General features: G+C 44.7%; 1 protein-coding gene across 2 annotated transcripts in view; it reads right to left on the minus strand.

The window, feature by feature from the left end:
* Window positions 1-20498, minus strand: part of LRP8 (LDL receptor related protein 8) — a 300238-nt gene that overhangs the window by 204253 nt on the left and 75487 nt on the right. The window lies entirely within an intron of this gene.

The following is a 20498-nucleotide window of genomic DNA, read 5'->3' on the forward strand; positions in this document are numbered from 1 at the left end:
GGCTTTCCCAACTACAGTAAAACTCCAATTGTCTGGCATCCAGTGGTCCGGCACTCCTGATAGTCCAGCACCAACTGGAACCCGGAAGTGCTCCGGCCAGCCGGACAATTGGAGCTGCTCTGCCCCTGGCTTCCCCAAGTCCGCCGCTGCTGAAACTGATCAGTGGCTGACTTGAGGAAGCCGGGGGCAGAGCAGCTGGAGTGCTGCCGGGTTGGTCCCGCAGCGCTGCCCTCTCCCATGCTGCGCAGTTCCCCGCCGACCCCCCCACCTCCATCCCTGACCCCTCATAGCCCCCTTTCCGGTACTCTGGCATATCTGATAATGCGGCACCCCCTGGGCCCTAAAGGTGCTGGATTATCCGAAGTTTACTGTACTTAATATAGAAGACCTGAACAGTCAGTGGAATGAAGCTAAAGGGTCAGTATGTAGCACAGGCTTTTAAAACACAACACAGTCACTAAGATCGCCTGTACTTTGTCTGGCTTTCAAAACACAACACAAAATATGGCCTTGCAAAACAAGGGTGAAGTGATGGAAAATTAGATCAAGGCACATACTGTCTGTCTCCTTGTTCTGCCCACAAGGGAAGGTAACCTCACTATCTTTGTAGAAAACTGGATCAAAGCAGCTTTAGGATGTCACGGTGGACAGCGATCTAATTTATATTTAAAAAATCCCACAGGGCTTTTTCTCACCAGTGAAAGATCACAGGCTGGAGGGATGATAGCTTGTAAACTGTCACATTTAAAAAGATAAAGACAAAAGCTGTCCATAAGAGGGGCAAGATTATGTTATTTTAAATCATAAATTACATATTTGCTTCTTTCTAGATCACTGGTGCTGCTCAAGCAGGCAATCCTGAAGCAGTAAACCAAGGCTCCTTCTCCTGTACGATGTCAAACGCTCAGCCGATGTACTGCTTGTAATGCTAAGTTATTGTCTGGAAGCTAAAGATGCAGAACCACCATTTTATGAATTTGGTCATCTCCTGCCTTAAGGTGGGCTGGCCTCAGATTGGGATAAAGTTGGTTATTTTCTGCTGCGAGGTGGACTGGGCCAGAAGTCAAGATAAAGCAGATCAATCCTCATGGCAAACTGGTTTGGAGACCATCCTCAGCATCGAATCGGGATGAAATTGGTAATTTCTCCCACTAAGATGGGCTTTTAATAGATGCCAATCAGCCTCACATAGGTGTCAACAGCTTTTTAATGTCTTTCCAGTGTAGCACTGGCTTGAGAGAGAAACATGTTGGAAAAGCTACCTGCCTTCACCTCCCCCTTCTTCCCAAAGACTACACCTCCCCTGTCACTACAGGGTCAGAGAGATAGGTGGATGCACGTCAGCCTTCCTGTAAGATAAACCAGACATTCCCATATTTCTCTCTGATTGGAATGAAACTACTTTACTGCTTACAGTTTGCCATGTTTTCTCATCTCCTTGAAATATAGCTTCATTTTCCTAGCTGTGCAAGGGAACTTGTAATTAGTTGAGACTCCTTAAAACGATATTGGTTAGCACCTCACAAGGCATTTTCCATTCCAATTTCAAGGTACAGTTACATGGACTGATTCTTTCATCTAGTTACTTGAGCAAAGGTACTGGAGCAAACATTTGTGGATTACAGAAAGCCAGATTTCCAAAATTAGACAGATCCTCAGCTCAGATTTACACTGACTGAAGATCGAGCCCTATGATGTTTAATTGACTGATCTCTATTTACTGATTTTAAATTTGTACTGCTCAAGAAAAGCTGCCCTTTTAAAAAAAAAGGTGCATTTAGCAACTGAGGTGATGGTCCCGTGTGCTGTCTGATATGTATTTAATTTGTGCACGTTAACATATAGAGCACAACTGAACAATATACTACTCACTAAACACGATTACTATTTGGCTTAAATGGTACAGTGGTCTTATGCAGATGGTGTCTTTTCTCTGTCTAATCCAGTTTGCCACTCTTTCTCCTTCCCTTTCCCTGATTTACAAAACACATTTTAAAGTGTGTGATTACAAAACACAGCTATGGGCAATTGGGCACAGTGGAGGTCAAAACATCTCTCCCATTCTGCATTCTCTTTTAGAATTTGCAGGGCCTTGCAGAATTAAAAAAGGAGAATGGGTTCACAAATATTGGTCGGTCTGATCCTCCTCACCCAGGAGCTGTGATTATTTACAAGTTTACAATTGTTATTTACTATCTGTTACAGTGGTATCTACAGATTCTAAATTACATTGTGCAGGGCACTATAGAAAACACTATTAGGAGGCTGTCTATACCCCAAAGAACTTATGAACCAAGGTGCGATTCAAAGCCCCCTGAAGTCAAAGGCAATCTTTTCACTCTCTTCAATGGGATTTGGATCAGACCCTAAACAGACCTGACAGATACCAAACACAGGGGGTTACTACCCTCATTAAAAAAATGGGGATCTGAGGCACAGATAAATTAAATGCCTTGCCCAAAGTAAATAAAAAAAATCTGTGAACTGAACCAAAATCTCCTAAAACCAATCCAGTGCCATAACCACAAGATCATCCTTCCTCTAAAACAATAATATTAACATTAACAATGAAAACGTATATTGACTGCATTTCTCATTTGAAAATGTTTTACAAACTCCACAACTCCAGCTGAAGTTAACAGGAGTGACAAGTGCTCAGCAACTCTCAATATCCAGATTGGGCACCCAGGTCTTGAGATACCAAAGATAAAAGACAATTTAAAAATATGAAGGTCTTTGCCTCAGGTTACAGGAGGGGTTAGCAACAGAGGCGGCATGAGAATGCAGCAGTTCTGGCTCCCAGTCCTGTGCCTGGGAACCCAAACCACACCCCTCTACTTAAAGCAAATCACTAGAACAGACTCTACTGGAAATTTATTTACCATGACAAAAGGAATGGTATGCTCTGATCCTGCCCTCCTTGGTCATCTCATCTCAATTCACTAGCCAGGTTTTTATTTTGGTCTTGTAATTACTGCCTGCCACCAAAGTTAGTTACAGCTACAGAAGACAAATGGCAGGCTCTGAAAGCAGCTAAGAACCACTGAATTTGTCCCACATCATTACACAGCATATTTTTCATTCAGCTCCTTAACTGGGCAGCACAATAAAAGCCCCAGACCTCCCCTGCCCAGATGCAATTCAGGGCTCTGGGGGAATGATCATGAATACTGACTACTCCAAAGGATGCTGTCACTAATGTAACAAGTTCAAATATAATCGGCAAACTATCTATCGCTTTCTTTCCACTGCTCTAGTTTTCGCTTCATTCGCTTTCTTGTGGCCTGACTGTTCTCGCTTACACTGGTGTATGTCAGAAGTTACCGCAATGAAGCCAAAGCTATTATGCCAGGGCAAGCGAAAAGAGAATTAGGTTCTCAATTTCTAGTGCCACTAGTTAGCATTCCCAGCTAGCAGCAGGAGTGCTGTAATGGAAGGCTGGGCTCTTCTGCCGACACCATTTTACCTCATTTTAGGTTAAATCTCAGCTCATCTATGGCAGAAAAAACACCCTCTACATCTCACATCCATATGAAAGCGTGAGCTATGAGCAGAGCATGTGAACTGGATTAGGAGGTCCTGATGGGAGGCAGGAAGACAGCAGTAAACAATCCCTTGTACCATTTCCTTTTAAATAAGTTTTTAGGACATTAAATAAGAAAGTTGCTGTGACAATGGGATAGCAAGCAACAATCTAAGAGGTAGGGGCTCACCAGCTTCGGCTTAAAGCACTTGCAGTTGATTTTGTAGGACAATGTCTGTATTCAGTTTCCTGTTAAAAATCGGCTCTCTTCTCTGCACACAGCATTAGTAAATTTCATCACCTACATAGTTCATGGGCATAATGCACTTAGGGGAGCCAATGAAGAAACAGACTTTAAATGGGGAAATCAATGTTTTATGGCTGAGTCTATGCTCTTTTTTCATGAAGAGCTTCTATTATCTTTAATAGACTAATATCCTGTACTCCCAGCAATGTATTAATCCAGTATGTACCTTACAATGCCGCTCTTTCCTTGGACTTGCCTACACATCTGCTGCATTATCTTTTTCATGGAACTGATCTGCTGGCTACATTGTGTTATTGCCGCCATGGCAGGGATGGGGGGGGGTCATTACACAGGACATCAGGGTTTGTAATGTGTTAATACAAGTCCTTTGTATTGTCAATGGAGGCACAGAGCACACCTTTAAGTCTGCCTATAGTAACTCTAGCACATTAATTTTTCCATGATTCCGCTGATCCATTTCTCCCTCCCACCCATTCCCAGTCTTCTGCTCCCTTTCTCTGCCAAACTTAGACTTTGTCTACACTGGAAATTCAGAGGTGCTTACACACCCCCTCCCCCTGAAGGACAAAAACTTTGCCTTGGCTAGTATAATCAGTGTTTTGTCAGCAGGAGCACTCTCCCACTGACCAAGCAAATTCCGCTGCTGGGCGACTTTTTTTATCCATAAAAATGCCCTCAAAACAACGTTTACCTTGCCTGACTTTTGTCACTAAGGGTATGTCTAGACTGCATCCCTCTGTCGGCAGAGGGATGCAGATTAGGCAGGTCGACATTGCAAATGAGGCAGGGATTTAAATATCCCATGACTAATTTGCATAAAAATGGCCGCCATATTTTGCCGACTCAGCACTTTGTCAGCAAAAGGTGGAGGTCTAGAGGGGGATCTGTCGAGAAAAAGCCTTTTTCAACAGATCTCTTATGCCTCCTGCAAGGAGGTTTACAGGATCTGTCAAAAAAGGCTTTCTTTCTCGACAGATCCCCCTCTAAACAGCCACCTTTTGTTGACAAAGTGCTGAGTCGGCAAAACATGGCAGCCATTTTTATGCAAATTAGGCATGGGATATTTAAATCCCTGCCTCATTTGCAATGTCGACCTGCCTAACCTGCATCCCTCTGCCGACAAAGGGATGCAGTCTAGACATACCCTAAGAGCTGTGTAGTAGAGATACACAACAATACACATGGAATTTAGCTAATAGGTTCATACTTGGCTACAGGGATATTTATGTATTTTGCATTTTTACTTCTGCATGTCAACTTTCTGTTAAATTTCAGAGCAGCCTCACAAATCCACACCTCCATATAAACACCTCTGGGATTTAACAAACTCTGGAGGACTTCTGAACCAGAATTCAGCCAAATGAGTTTCACTCATGAGATGGTGGAGAAGGGGAGCTCCCTCTCCTTCCCTCTTGTACATGGGGTCCTTCATTATCAACCAATTTAAAAAAAATCGGAAATGAAATTCTGCATTTTAAATACCAGCTATCCTCATCTGGTAGGTGGAAAGTTAGCCCCTGCCCCATAAGTCAAGCATTCGGTTTATTCTCCATTAAAAAAAAAAAAAAGAAGAAGAAGTACAAAATTAAATGTGCTTCTGCTGGCAGAATCAAACCTTGGATCTGTGGAGCTTATAGCATGAACCTCTAGGACATGAGACTGCAGACTCATCTGTCTCTCCAAAAGTGATCTCAGTGCCACTAGAAGGAACAGTACATTATAAGCAGAAGACATGTGGGTTACACTGAGCAAAACAGGAAACGTGTCCAGCATGTAGTATGTGGATAATTTATCTCCAGGTCTCAGAATGTATCGCATTCTCTGTGTATGGTTAATATTACAAAACAGCCTTAACATCAAGGCCATAGCAAACTATAAGGAGACCCACCTTTCACTTAACGTTCTGCCAAAACCATGGGGAAAACAAGGGTTAAAATGAAAAAGGTACCATATGCTATTACATCCTTCCTTGCCCCAATGGCTGGTTAGGGACTACAACTGAGGTCTCAGCCCTACTTTCTGAACCTCAGCAAAAGTGCTTTCATTTCAAAAGACAGAAGTGAGGTATGGAAGGATTTGTACAATACAGACTGTTTTTATATACTGACCAAAAACTTACACTGTCCATAACACCATTATCTTTAGGAGGCTTTTTGTGTGGCAGACGATTTTGTTGCAGCAAAGGTGCCCAAAATGGGACAGACAGAGTAGAAAACACAGGTAAAGAGTAGGGATATAATAGTATAGTCGATTAACCAATAAGCAAAAGCTTATAGGTTAATGTTATAGTTTACACACATTTCCCTCCCCCACCTTGCCACTACATTTTTTAGCAGGGTAGCCAGCAGCCTGGCTCGGTTCTGGCTCACGCTGGGTCCAAGACCTACCGCCAATGCAGCTCTGCATTTAAAGTGTATTAGGTGCTAAGGCTGTTAACATTTGGTTAATTGATGGGCACTTACACATTCCTCCTTTGAAATGTACAAAAGCCCCTACTGGGGCTTTCTCCTATAGAGGCAGCAAAGGCGGGGTGGGGGTGAGGAGATATTGACTAGTCTTTAACATCCCTATTAGGACCTAGGCAGGCAGGCAGGCAGGCAACCTAGCTCAGTTCCAGCTTGCACCAGGTCTGGGAGCTCAGACCCACCCCCAGACAAGGCTGCTGCCACCCCGTGCTGCTGCCTCTATCAGAGGCAGCAGCACAGGGCAACAGGCAGCCAGTCTGCGAGGGGAGCGGTTTTTTTAAACAAGCAGCAGCATGGAATGGCAGGGGGCTCCCTGGGAGTGGAACGAGAGTGCACTAGCTGCCAGCCCTCCCCCCAGGGACTATAGAATATTGACTAATCGGTAAAAATTCGTTAGGTTACGCAACTATTCAATTAACCGATATTTAACAACCCTAGTAAAGAGTTGTTTGTTGGAAAGTATAGTACTGATAAACCTAGACAGTGCATACAAATATGATGTAATCTGGCTCTTTGCAGAACAAAACACATATACAAAGGCAATAGGGGGTTTCCAGTACTAGATCTCACAAGAAGTATTATGGGTAAATCTGTTTCTCACAATGGCAGGCTGATGGTTTCCAACTTCCACAAATAACAAACTTTCCTGGTCAGAGCACCAGAAACATTTTGTTTCAAATTCTCAGGTGAAACAGACATCCTGACTTCCAGCATGTGTCACGTTAATGCCCCTTATATTGTTACATATTTCCAAACAAATCAAGCTAGCATCACAGGGTTCATAACTAATGAGTTTCACAATGTGTCGATTGTTATGGTTATGAAGGTACAAGTTGCAGAATAATAGGAATTTAGAACCTGCAGAGACATACTTTAGAATCATGTATAATGAATAAGTGAGTGACCCCCTACATTTTTACAGTCAATTCTCTAGTCCAGAAAATTGAATTGCTAACAAAACCCGTGGAAATGATTCATTATCTCGTAGCTGAAGTTTAGATATTTTGTTATCACATGAATGCACATATTCACCCATTTACACGTGGGCATTCTCTGCTATCTCCCAGCTACCCAACTGGGATTTCAACTGGATACAATATCCTTTGCCTCATTCCAGTGACAGGAAATGAAAGCCACATATATTGCTTTTGGTAAACAATGTGTCAAGCGCTTTGGGATCTCTGGACAAAATTAGAAATGTTGTCTTATTCGTTCTTAGAGCACAAAAAGCAGGGGGGAGGGGAACATTAGCACGTATACAACTCTCGATTAGCCGAGAGAGAGACTGTACGCACTGATCCTGGGGGAATCATTCTACTTTTGAATACTGTGGCAAGGGCCCCTCTTCCCCAGCCAGCATCTGCATTTCTCCCCTTGGTGGGAAGGGCCTCGGATAAAACACCCCCCTCTTCCCCCCCCCCCGTTCTGCCATGTCTGAGCAGTCAGCCTCTCTCTTAGTAGGGGACTGAGCTTGCAGTCTTTGCCAGGGGTAGGAAGCCCAGCCTCTCCTTCTGGAGCTCCTCGTTCCCCTGCTGTCTCTTAGATTCCTGTCTATCTGTTTCCCCTTCCCCCTCCACCTCAGAAGGGAGGCTTTAAAACAGGGATGGGGAACCTTTTTTGGGTCGGGGCCACTGCCCCACAGACAAGTCAGGCAGGGGCCGCACACAAGTGAGAAGCAGGGAAAAAAGAAAAAAAAAACCTTCACTGGAGCCCCTGACTGTGGGGGAAGACACTCCACATTCCCCTTGCACATCAGAGCGGTGGGTGGGGTGGGGTGGGGAGGGCAGCCTAGTAGAGTTTGTGTGCTGAAGCCCCCGGGGCGCACTGGGGGGGCTGGAGCACCTGCACTGGCTCCCCAATGCTAGGGTGGGGGGCCCTGAGCTTTGGGGGTCAGATCCAGGCAAGCGGAGGGCCACATCTGGCCCCCAGGGCTGAGGTTCCACATCCCTGCTTTAAAGGGTCTCAGGCAGGCCTGACATTGAATCAGCTGCCCCTAACTGGGTCAAAATAGCTCTGTCCCAGCTGATCCCAATCTGCCAGAGACAAGCTGCTCTTGCTTCACCTGCTGTAACTACTTCTAATTAACAGGGGAGCTGGCTTTTTACCCTTCTAGGGCTGCCTTTTCCCACTCTATTGCAGCTCTCTGGTTTGACTGTGTTACCATGTATACCAAAAGAGCTAAATGTTTATTGTCACTTTTTTTCTATAGCTTACTGAAGGAGCGGGCCATCTATGTCCAGAGCATTTTTGCAATCCAGCCTGGAAGGGGCATGTCTGTTCCCGTCCCTAAAATTTGCCCCTCCACCCTCTCCAGTGCCCTTGCACCCTGTCCTCCCCAAAGGATGCAGACATGGAGATTACCAGGGGACTGAGAAGGACTGGCACGAATTTTGTTTTAGGATCCCTTTTAAGTATGAGATTTAGACTGTATCTGCAACAACTTCAGAGTCATCCATTGGTACCTTTAGCAGCAGTGCTGCAAGCTAGGTTTGCCAGGTGTCCGGTTTTCTACCAGACAGTCCAGTTTTTGCGCCCTCTGTCCGGTAGAAAAATTCAGAAAATACCAGAAATGTGCAATGTCTGGTATTTTTTGAATTTCTGGCTGTGCACGGGACAGAAGCCTGGCGGGGGCGGGGGAGTGATTGGGAGGCGGGGCCATGATTGATGCTGGGAGCCCTGTGATCACGTGCAAAAGCCAGGGGGGGTAGGACTCCCAGCCACCACCCCTCCCGCCCGGCTTCTGCACACAAACTGAGGCTCCCAGCACCAATCGTGGCCCTGCCTCCCAGCTGGGAGCCTCTGGTTGCGTGCAGAAGCCTGGCAGGAGGAGTGGCTCTCAGCCACTCCACCCGCCACCGCGCGGCTTCTAGCAACTAGAGGCAGTGCCTGCCAGGGGCACAGCCTGTTGGACTCCGGCTGCGGCCAGTGACTGCACCCCCGCCAGCTCTGTTTCCCACCCCTCCCTTGCTCCAACCCCCCCATCTCCCATCCAGCCCCCCCAGGCCCCGATCCCCCCCCCCTCAGCTCTGCTTCCCTCCCCCCCCTTCCTCCTGGCCAGCCCCATGCCCTGACCCCCCCTCCGCCCCACCTCCCGCCCCCCTTCCTCCCAGCCAGCCCCACCCCCTCCCGGCCGGTCCCTCCCCCTCCTGCCCACGATCAAGTGTGTCCATTATTTGGGGGGAGGGTGGGTCTACCTGGTAACCCTAGCTGCAACTAAACATATTTCATACAAGAAAGTATCAGCAGCAAGCAAAAGACTTCAATCATCCAGTAAAGCCACCACCATGGATGGGTTTGTAGTAAGGACTAGCACATACCAACAATACACCATTGATGAAAAGAATGCAGGGTTCATTTATGCCACAAATTCTCCTTTTTGCATTGTTAACAACAAACACTTTCATTGGCACGGTTGACACCTTATGATGAGGCTATATTCTATCTGGTAGAGCAGATAATAGTAGAAGGTTGCTGGAGACAGTGTATGAGAAAGAACTTGAACAGTGTTCAAGAAATACTGAGGGGACAACAGAAGATGGGGTTGTGCATTTTTCAGAAGCAACAGATACATCGGGAAATGACCACACAACAGAATATTTAAAAGAAGTGGCAGTGAAAGCTATAATAAACTTTGAACAAAAATTCAACTGGCACATGTAGTTTTGTCATAGACAATACTGCAAACATGGCAAAGATGAGAAAATACTTAGAAGTAGTAATGGAAGGATGTTCCTTAACATATGGCTTCAGTGTCCATTTAATGAATCTTTTAAACAAAGACTTAAGTACCTCTTCTCCACAAATAAAATAAAAGATTATTCAAGATCGCAAAATACTTCTGTGACATTCATTGTGCTTCAGCTTCACTGAAGAGAGCAGGAGGACCCAAACTAATTCTTTCTCCCTGAAAACGTTCGACGGAATTCTGTGGTTGTCTGTCTTGAACAATTTATTAAAAATTTGCCTATTCTCATAAAACTTTGTGAAGAAAACCATGATTAAATAGATGGAAGTATGTCATTCCAAGTATTGACCATTAAAGAGGAATGTAGAGATATACTCAGTATACTGAAAACCTAATATCCATAGCCTTAAACAAACTTTTAGAGAAATTGCTGCTGCATTGCCGATGTTGTTGAATTTGGAAGGCACTTCAAGAGACATTGACAAAAGAAATATCTCACCAGAAAATTAAAAACTACAGGCAATAAAGAAGCAAAAGGATCAAACACTAATGCCACCTCATTTTCTTGTGAGCATTCTTAACCCCATATATAAAGGTAGATATCTAACTTCTGAAGATGAGGATACCATGGCATGGGCATCTCAAAATCACTCGTCAGTTATGCCAGTCACAATAAATTTCAAGGCTGGAGCAAAACCATTTAATCAGTACATGTTTACTTATGATGTTTTGAACAATATCGCTCCCTTGAATTGGTGGAAATCATTAGCCAAGCACCTTGAAACAGAGTTCCTTCACTTGCTAAGCCAACTTTTCACAGCAGCAGCTTCCTCTGTAGTCACAGAGAGAGTATTTTCATCATTCAGTATTATTCACTCAGAGATAAGAATTCTACTCGGAGTTGAAAATGCAGGGAAACTCATTTCTGTTTCATTCCACGAATCAAAATGACAGAGGGAGTGGGGAAGATGAGAGCAAATTGTACAAGTTTTAAACATACCATACAGTTAGTGTTCTGAGGACTAGCTTGTTAAAAGTAATACAATTTGAATTTTTTTTAAAAAAAGTTGAAAGACTGTCATTAGCTGGCAACTCAGGAGCCTGCTGCAATTGCAAATGTGAAACATTAATGTAAAATTGAAGATTTAGTTTAATAAAATGTAAGTGCTATTGTGTTTGTGTGTGTGATTTAGTCCTTACTAATCCTAATATACTTCTGCCACACTTGCAGCTTGACACAGGTAATGAATATTATGTACTATTTCCTAAATTAATACAAATCAAGGTATCTAAAAACTTTACACAAAGTTTACCCTCTTAGATGTAAAATGTTGTACTGAGTTGTAAGTTAACATGTTTTAGTGATCAGATTTGCACCATTGTTTAACATAAGTAGTATCAGTGGGAAACTTGATTTAAATCAATGATTTTTTTCTTGCTGATTTAAATCAATGATTTAAAAGCATCTTGATTTAAAATCGGCCCACCCTGGTTTTTTTAAACAGTTATATATACACACAGTAGAATAGCAGCAATATAAACAAATATACACAGTACAAAGATCTGAGTCCCTCTATATTAGCAAACTCCCATATTAACTTACATACCATTGTGCTCTCACACAAAGGAGAGAATGGAAAAGTTGCAAGATGAGGTGAAAGGCTGATGCTGTTTCAGAGAGCGATGAAGCCTCCCAGCCTGTGTGCTGGCTGCTGGAAGGCCAGCTGTGTAGTAATTTCTGCTCACAGCCTGCTAGCCATCTATCCTTAAAATCATACACAGTCAGAACAGGCAAAACAGATGTCTAACTAAACTGTCTCACCATACACTGGAAAGCAAAAGAGGAAGATGGGGCAATTGCCCTGCAAGGTGAGATCTTCCAAGAGATTACTTATTTCTAAGGGTATGTCTACACTACCCCGCTAGTTCGAACTAGCGGGGTAATGTATGCATACCGCACTTGCTAATGAAGCCCGGGATTTGAATTTCCCGGGCTTCATTAGCATAAGCAGGGAGCTGCCATTTTTAAATCCCCGCTGCTTCGAACCCCGTGCAGCGCGGCTACACGGGGCTCGAACTAGGTAGTTCGGACTAGGGTGCCTATTCCGAACTACCGGTACACCTCATTTCACGAGGAGTAACGGTAGTTCGGAATAGGAACCTAGTCCGAACTACCTAGTTCGAGCCCCGTGTAGCCGCGCTGCACGGGGTTCGAAGCAGCGGGGATTTAAAAATGGCGGCTCCCCGCTTATGCTAATGAAGCCCGGGAAATTCAAATCCTGGGCTTCATTAGCAAGTGCGGTATGCATACATTACCCCGCTAGTTCGAACTAGCGGGGTAGTGTAGACATACCCTAAGAGAGAGGTTACACACTCTAAAAGCAGAGATCTCAAACTCCTGGCCCACAGGCCATCTACAGCACGAGCTGTTCCACAATCCGGTCTGCACACAGCTATTTGCATGTGAGTCTCTACAGCCTGGAAGTGTGTGCATCCGTACCCTTGCCCCAATCCCAGCCCCTGCTCTGCCCCCATCCTGCCTCTTCCTGCTCCTACCTCTACCTCGATTGCTCTCCTTCCCGCAACCTCCCTCCCCAGAGGGAGGCAGCCTCAGGGACTGCCAGGGGAACTGGCACCTGCTGCAGCAAGGTTCAGGCCCCTCGCACTCACCATAGCAAGGGGAGTAGCAGAGAAGCGCCGCAACACAGCAGCCTGCTGGCTCTGCCGCCATCTCCCAGACCAGCCTGCTCGCTCTGCTTCACCTGTGGGGGAATTATCCCATGGATGGGACGGCTCCGCACACATCTCTCCTGGGCCACAGGGACATGCTGGCAGTGGGGCAGGCCTAGCATCCAGAAGCCACTCTAGCCCCACTGCACTGCTGGTGAGGATGGTGGGGACTCCCCTGGGGAGGTTAAAGGCACGGAAGGGGGAAGAATGTAGGCCAGCAGGCAGGGCTGGGAGATACATGGGTGGGGGGGAAGAGTGGAGACCCCCACCCCATCCCGAGCCCTGCTAGACGGGGGGGTGCTTTCTGGCCCACTAAAAGGATCTGAGGACTGGCACTGGCCTTAAAAGGCAGAGTGAAATGGGGCCAATGGGGAGTTGAAAGCAGAACAGGGAGAATGGGCTAACAGGAGCGAAATGCATGAGCAGGGCATGTACATTCATAGCATCCTTGCTTGGCTCCTGAGACAGGAGGAGATGCAAGTGGTTCCTTCTATCCTCCTTACCAGCCTCGTCCAAGGAAGAGGAGTGCGAAGATGGAAAAATCAGGGACTAGCACGGAATGCGCCAGAGGGTGGTGTGACAGATGGGACATGACAGCAGCCCTTCCAAAACACACAGCTTGAGAGGTGACTTGTAATGCTAAGTGCTAGTCAGACACGCTTGAAGCTTTGCAGCAGGCACTTACTTCCACGACCACCAGGGAGCAAGTCTGTTGCCTGGAGTTGCCGTTTAGCATAACGTTAATGTATTTGCTGGGGGGAGCTCCAGGCACCCCATCATGTAGCCCGTCTACTCTCAGAGCAGTGAGGATGTTTCGCACCCTGTCAGAAGCAATAACTAGCTGAAGTTAAGGATATTTGGCTCTCTTGGTCTCTCGATGGACTATTTGAATCCCCCCAGCTTCATCCACACTTCAGCCTCTTGACCAACTCTTGACATGCAGCTAGTAAAATCTGCCTACTGCCTGGTACAACAGAAAGCAGAATATTGCAGGCAGGGCCGGATTACGAAAGGGACTTTAGCGGCTGCCATTTGGAGCCCCCTTAGCCTGGGCCAACCTTTCTTCGGGGAGGGGAAACTGCTGGAGATAGTATTTGCAGGTGAGCACCGACCATGTAGGCAGTTACCCTGTTTGTCGCTCCTGCTCCGCCCCCACCATCAGGCCTAGGTATTATTAACGATGCCAAGCAGTGCAATCAGCATCACCCAAGCTGTGGAAGAGAGCCCCTACATCCAACCATCCAAACTCCACAACAAGGTGTTCAGAGAAACGTTGTTTTGTTAAAAAATTTGTGAGAGATGTAAAAAGAGTCAGAGGCAAGGTAAACTGTTCCTCTTCCTATTGTGACAGCAACGAAGTGCCTGTGAATATGAATCAAGCTACTTTCATTATGGTTTCACTCCCACCATCCTTTTCTCACTAGGATGTACAAGATCTGTTCTATTAGATGTGAAAGAACAATTGCATAAAAATAAAAAAATCTGTAAATATCCATGATGGAGAAATATTAACTACAGTACATTTAATCCAAGCCCAGGTCACTATCATTTCTAAACAGGCAATTTATCTCCCTATCAAATGCTTGTAGTGCTTTATTCACTCAATACAATCCATAACACCTAAATACTACCTTTCTGCTTATCTCAAACTCTTAAATTAATTAAGTTCTTTGCAGCACAGGGTGATTGTTTTATCTATGCAGTCCATCTACAACAAATCGACTGCTATGACCCAAGATCCAGTTTAAGAAGGGGCAATTAATTACAATTAATTAAAATGAACTCTTTTTCAGAATACAGTCCAGATTTAGAGTAAATATCTAATTACATCAAACCCTAAGTGACAATATCCAAATGGGGAGGAAGAGGATCCACAAGTCAGCCAAATACAAAATAATATGCATGAAAAAAAAAAAAAGTTTTCCCCCATTTAGAGAGAGTCTAAAGAATAATAACTGCTAAGGAAAATTATTAGAAGGCTTATCTACAGTCAAACAGCATCTATACATCCTTAATCAGCAAAACTAGATAATATCTGAGCCTGCTATAGACTATACTAGAGTATCTTCTGACATGAACTTACTGAATTATTGGAATTTAAAACTTAACACAATGTACTTTGCCAGAAGTCCTAATACACCATGACTAAGCTGAATGCCCACTATTCTATTTAAACCACACAGATTCTCCTGGGGGAAATGCATTACTGTCATATTGGGGGGGAGGGGGGGGGGGGGGTAAAGATCATTAATATTATATTTGTATTCATTTTACTTGAGCTGAGAAATACAAACTGCCTGGTCTTGGTCCCCTGAGACAGTTGTGTATTTCACTGATGCTAAGAACATTTCTCCTCTCCTGTAAATCAGGAAGCCAATGCCTGACTTTTCTTTATATGCATATTGCTCCCAAGAAGCCTTCATCCAACCTTTAAAACTGCTCTTGTTTCCAGAGGAGGCACACAATTTCTCCCTAGGATGCAATATTTCTTTCAGTGTGTTTGCCCAGCAAACAAATGTTAGTGTAATATCATGTCTAAGCTAGAAACTTCCACCAGCATAGGTTAGGGGTGTGTGGTTTTTATATTTCTAAACTAGAAAAAGCCCGAATATAAAACATGTATATTAGAGATGTTAATGGTTAAGCAGTTAACCACTGGTTATACTGGTTATAAGTCACCAGTGAGGGCTGGAGCAGCCTCACACTCACTTAAAGTCTAACCAGTTAACTAATTAAGCAAGATTTTACATCCCTAATTTATACCAGTATGAGTGCTTTTGCAAGTACAGCTTATTTCACTCAGGGAGTCAGTACAAACTATACTAGCAAAAGAACTCTTTTCTCAGTATCTACACTAGGAAAGTTTGTTGATATAGCTAGACAGGTATAGCTACTATAGCAACAAACCTTTCCTTGCATAGATGTCACTGAATGAAAGCCACACAGAAAAACTCACAGTGTTAGCTTAGAGCTGTCCTGAAGCATCCTTTATACACAGTATCAAGACTAGCTGGTTGTGGTGCTAGCTAACATAAAGTTCCCTTTCACACACCTTCAGGATTGTTATTGTATGGCTGTATGCTTTCTACCTAGCTGTTGCCCATCAAAATGCTTGCTATATTCCCCTTCATCCCCTTCAAATACAACCACTCACGTAAACAGGAGGAAGAGCACGTTGGTTACCTAAATGTTTTAGTCAATGCACAGGATGTAAAAGTTTAGTTTATTTAGTACACAGACATTTTAGCGTCAACCAGTTGTACAAATAATCTCCAATAATCACTTCTAAACAAACAGGACCCAGAAGGAAAATACTTTTAAGTAACAGAAGATTGCAGAGCTGAGCTGCATGGAAATTTCTCCCAAGACCTGAAGTAGGGCATGTGGAGCAAGAGGAACAGGGGTAGAAAGATGCAAGACAGGGCCCAGGACAACTCCCCGAGACGAGGTATTCATATGACTCCACCAGCAAGTCTTATTGTTTGGGCTGATATCAGGAAAGTCACTAACTGTAGACACAAGGGAATTTAGAAGTTAAGAAGGTAGACACAAGTAGGTCTTAGGTTATGGGATTCTAATGGAACTTAAATGTATGCCACCTTCCTTTCCCAAGCTACATAGGATCGCCAGCCACTGAAACACTAGCCATCTTTCAGTGGGAGGGGGCAATGGCTTAACAAAAGCACAGCGGGCTAGATTCTAAGCTCAGTGACACTGACATAAATCCATAATAACTTCAATTAAGTCAGTGCAGAGGAACACCGATGTAACAAAGGGCAGAATCTGACTTGCAAGTTTTAACTGAAACTACAAGGGGGGTTTTAGGTGAGGAGGCTGTAAATAAGAGAGAATATGTAGTCTATCTATAAGACACACTGCTGCTGTCCATTCGCCTTTCCCTCTTTATTCCTGTTGCTTTAACAGTAGTGGGAGTGGCAGATACACCAATAGTCATTTCTCAACTTTTGAAATGTAATGCATTAACATTAAACCTCGTTAACTAGATAATTAGCCATCTGCATAATTACTCATAAACCACACAGTAATTGTCACTGAAAAAGCCACCCAGCTAATAATTTATAAAAAGAAAATAATATTAACCAGCAGTACTAAGATGTTTAAGTTTCCCAATTCAAAGCATATGCACTGTGATTTACTAAAAACTACCTTAACTCAGAAATTAGTGACTTCAGCCAAGCTGACAGATGGCATTTTATAGCAGCAAGCCACTACAAACTTTAAAAAAACCACGCTATTGAAGTGAAATGTAATAGAAATAGAAAGATCAAAGCACATGAATCAACAAAAAATACAATGGGGATAAAAAACTGGCAAACAAAATGCTCCTGGATTTAAGCAAGTTGTAAGCATGATCAAAATCATGCCCATGGGCCATAACACAACAAAGCACTTCATTTTAAGCACGACTAGTTCAGATGACTTCATCTGGAGTACTACTATGCTTAGTCAAACACAGGCTTAAGTGCTTGACTGGACCAGGGTATTAGTGTGCTCTGTGAAGCCGCAGGGAGCACGATCACATCAGTGTTCAAATTCAGAATTGGCCAAGTCTGTTTTAATTTCGTTCAACCTCCAATCTGCTGTTTGGCACATCAATAATGACAGAGGTAGGTTTTATCACTGTGGGCCGTATCCAATACAGGCAACGCCTGACTTGCGACACGATTAGTTCCTGGGGAAGCATCGCAAGTTGGGGGCATCGTAACTCGAACCCTCATTTACAATAGGCATTGTGTACTGTCATAAATGCGGGCTGAGGACATAAGTTGGGGGGTTTCGGCCCCTTCCGCACTTACAAAAATGGTTTTAAGTGTGTGGGGGGGCAGGTGTCACAACTTGGGCGGTTGCATCTGGGGGTTTCCTGGATTACCTATAAGACCCTGGGTCGCAGCTGTGCACTGACTAACATGCAAGCAGCCCACAGGCCACAGGTTGAGAACCACTGGACTGTTAGACAAACATCTGTCAGGAATGGTCTCTTACTTAGTCCTTCCTTGAGAGCAGGGGACTGCACTAAATGACCTACCCTTCTATGATTCTACAACTGCGCTGAGCTCTGTTTATTAAGAGCTCTGTTTATTAAAAAAGCCAGGGAATAACGTATGGAAAAGTCAGTACTGGATGCTGTTGTAATCTATTTGCAGTCTTTGTAGCAGGGATGTAAAAGAGTAGACTAATAGTCGACCACCCACATTCCCTACCCCCCTTGCTTCCTCTATATGAAAGGCAGCAAGAGGGGGGGAGCAGGAGCCAGTATTTGGGGGGTAGGGTAGGCAGAGGCCCAACGGGGTTAGCTCCTGATGCTGGCGCAAGCCAGGTCTGCTTAGTCCCAGTTCATGCCACCCCAGGGAGCTAACCCTGCTGCAGCTCTGTGGTTTCAAATGTAGTACGAGCCAGGCATGCAACATTTAAACTGCAGAAACGCAGAGGGGGTAGCGAGCGCCCCTCCCCCCACTGACTAATCGAGTGCTCAGTGGAAATTCCGTCGACTACTTGCTTAGCAGATTAATCACAATTTAACATCTCTACTTTGAAGGGGTTCTTCTCTGCATGTGAAAGTCTGTAAGAACCAATAGGAACTGTGGCACTGTATAGGGCTCTGTAGGATGCATGTAGTTTAAACTACCCACTAAGTCGGGGTAGGCAAATTCCAGCCCGTGGGATGGATACAGTCCACAGGGTTAATTCCTGGTGGGCCGCCACCGTTATATTTACCTGCACCTCCACAGGTATCAGAGGATCACAGCTCTAGTTGGCCGCGAATCGCCATTCACATTGGCAACTAACAGCAATTCACGACCAACCAGAGCTGTGATCCTCCAATACCTGCAGAGGTGCAGGTAAATATAACAGTGGCGGTCCACCAGGAATTAACCCTGTGGGCTGTAATTTTTTTTACTGACCACCCCTGCACCAAGTCTTAACTATTTATAGCACAATGAGACGTTCCATGGTTCCTTCTAAAAATTAAATAAAATCCATCTATTAATTTAATTGTGGGAAATTTTCAATTTTTCCTCCACAGTCTGTCTAAACCCTTCCCATCACAAATTTTATCAGAAAATTGTTTCCATATTTACCTTCTGGCTTTTTGAATCATTTACATTTGGTCTTTTTGATTTTTTAAAAATCTGTTTATCAGAAATCACAGAGAGAAATCACGAAGGAAAGAACATGAAATAAAACAGCAATGCATATTACCATTTGGGGTCCTACGTGAAATAAGTTGCTGGTATGAGTCCAGCATCCAATAGAGAAGTGTCCACATCATGATTAACATTCATTGGCATCCCTGCTGGCAACCTGAGCAAAGACGACAAGGACTGAGTGGATTACGGAAACTGAACTATGCTCTCACCCCTTAGCAGGACTTTAGGCAGACTGTCGGGGAGGGTAGAAGACGCTTGCATTGCTGCTTCTGGGCTGTAGTAATTTCACAGACACCGTGCGCTTACACGTTTCCACCAATGTCAATCTGGCCTCTTTCATGAGCACTAAATTGTAAAACGGAGCAGATTGCAACCAACATGACCGGAGACATCCTTTGAAGCTTCTAATCTGGCAGATAATTGATTTTCAAACTCGTCTTTTTATGCCACAGTGAGAATAAGTGTTGGATTCATGCAAGAGCTTTCATAAAGGAAGGCATGGGAAACAAGGAGAAGCAGCAGCCCTGTATGCAACATCCTTTTCCTTGGAAGATTATTTTAGACTACATATATTTGTCATAAATGTGCCCAATAATAAGTAAATACTTATTAAATTCTTTGGGCCAAACCCCCACCTCCACATCCAGCTGCTACACTGTTCTTACTCAGGCAAACTCCTGCTGACTTAACTGGAGTAGAGACACACTCCCTCCCACACAGTGCACAGCACCTTGCACGTTTGGGTCATTTTTGTTCTACACTTAGGGCAGCGGGCTACAGTCTACTGGCCCTGCATCATATAAACAATAAACCGGACTTTCTATGAAAATTAAAAACATCAGTTTATAGAGTTTCCCGGTTGGTTCGGGGGGAGGGGAGGGGGGGTTAACAGATTTTATTGTACAAAGGCAGGAGAGAGTAACAATGGAAAAGTAATGCAGCTGCAACCAGAGAGGTTAACGAACGTGTATTTGTGTAAACTAGTAATAGAAATGTAGCCGTGTTAGTCTGGTGTAGCTGAAGCAAAATGCAGGACTATGTAGCACTTTAAAGACTAACAAGACTTGTTAGTCTTTAAAGTGCTACATAGTCCTGCATTTTATTTGTGTAAACGTGTAACTGCTAGATTTTTTTTTAGTGGTTACGTGTTTACACGCGGGGAGGGGGGGCAGGCGGAAGCCGATGCTTGACTCCCACCTGCCCCCCAACCCTCCCACTGACTGATAAAAAGGCAGCAGTGCAGGGAGCAGGAAGCTCTGGAGGAACCAGTGTTTGTAGGGAGCCAGCTATTAAGCCAGCTCCCTCCTGCCCCACCATGCTGCTGCCTCTATGGAAGGCAGCGGGAGGAGTAGGCAGCTCCACAGGAGCCAGCTTCCCATACATACCAACTCCCACCTGTCCCTGCCACCCATGTTGCTGCCTTTGTGGGAGGCAGCAGTGCGGGGGGAAGGGCAGGTGGCTCGGCTGGAGATATTGCATGCAGGGAGCATCCTGCTCCCTTCCCCGCCCCACTTCTGCCTCTCTATCAGAGGCAGCAGTGCAAAGCGGAGCAGGCAGCTCCGTGGAAGCTGGCGCTTCTGGGGAGCCAGCTTTTCAGTGGGCTCCCCCTCCCCACTGCTCAGCTGGGGAAGGCAGGCAGCTCCACAGGAGTCAGCTC

This window comes from Pelodiscus sinensis, chromosome 9, assembly GCF_052426305.1.
Source record: "Pelodiscus sinensis isolate ZL-2025 chromosome 9, ASM5242630v1, whole genome shotgun sequence".
Classification (NCBI taxonomy): domain Eukaryota; kingdom Metazoa; phylum Chordata; order Testudines; family Trionychidae; genus Pelodiscus; species Pelodiscus sinensis.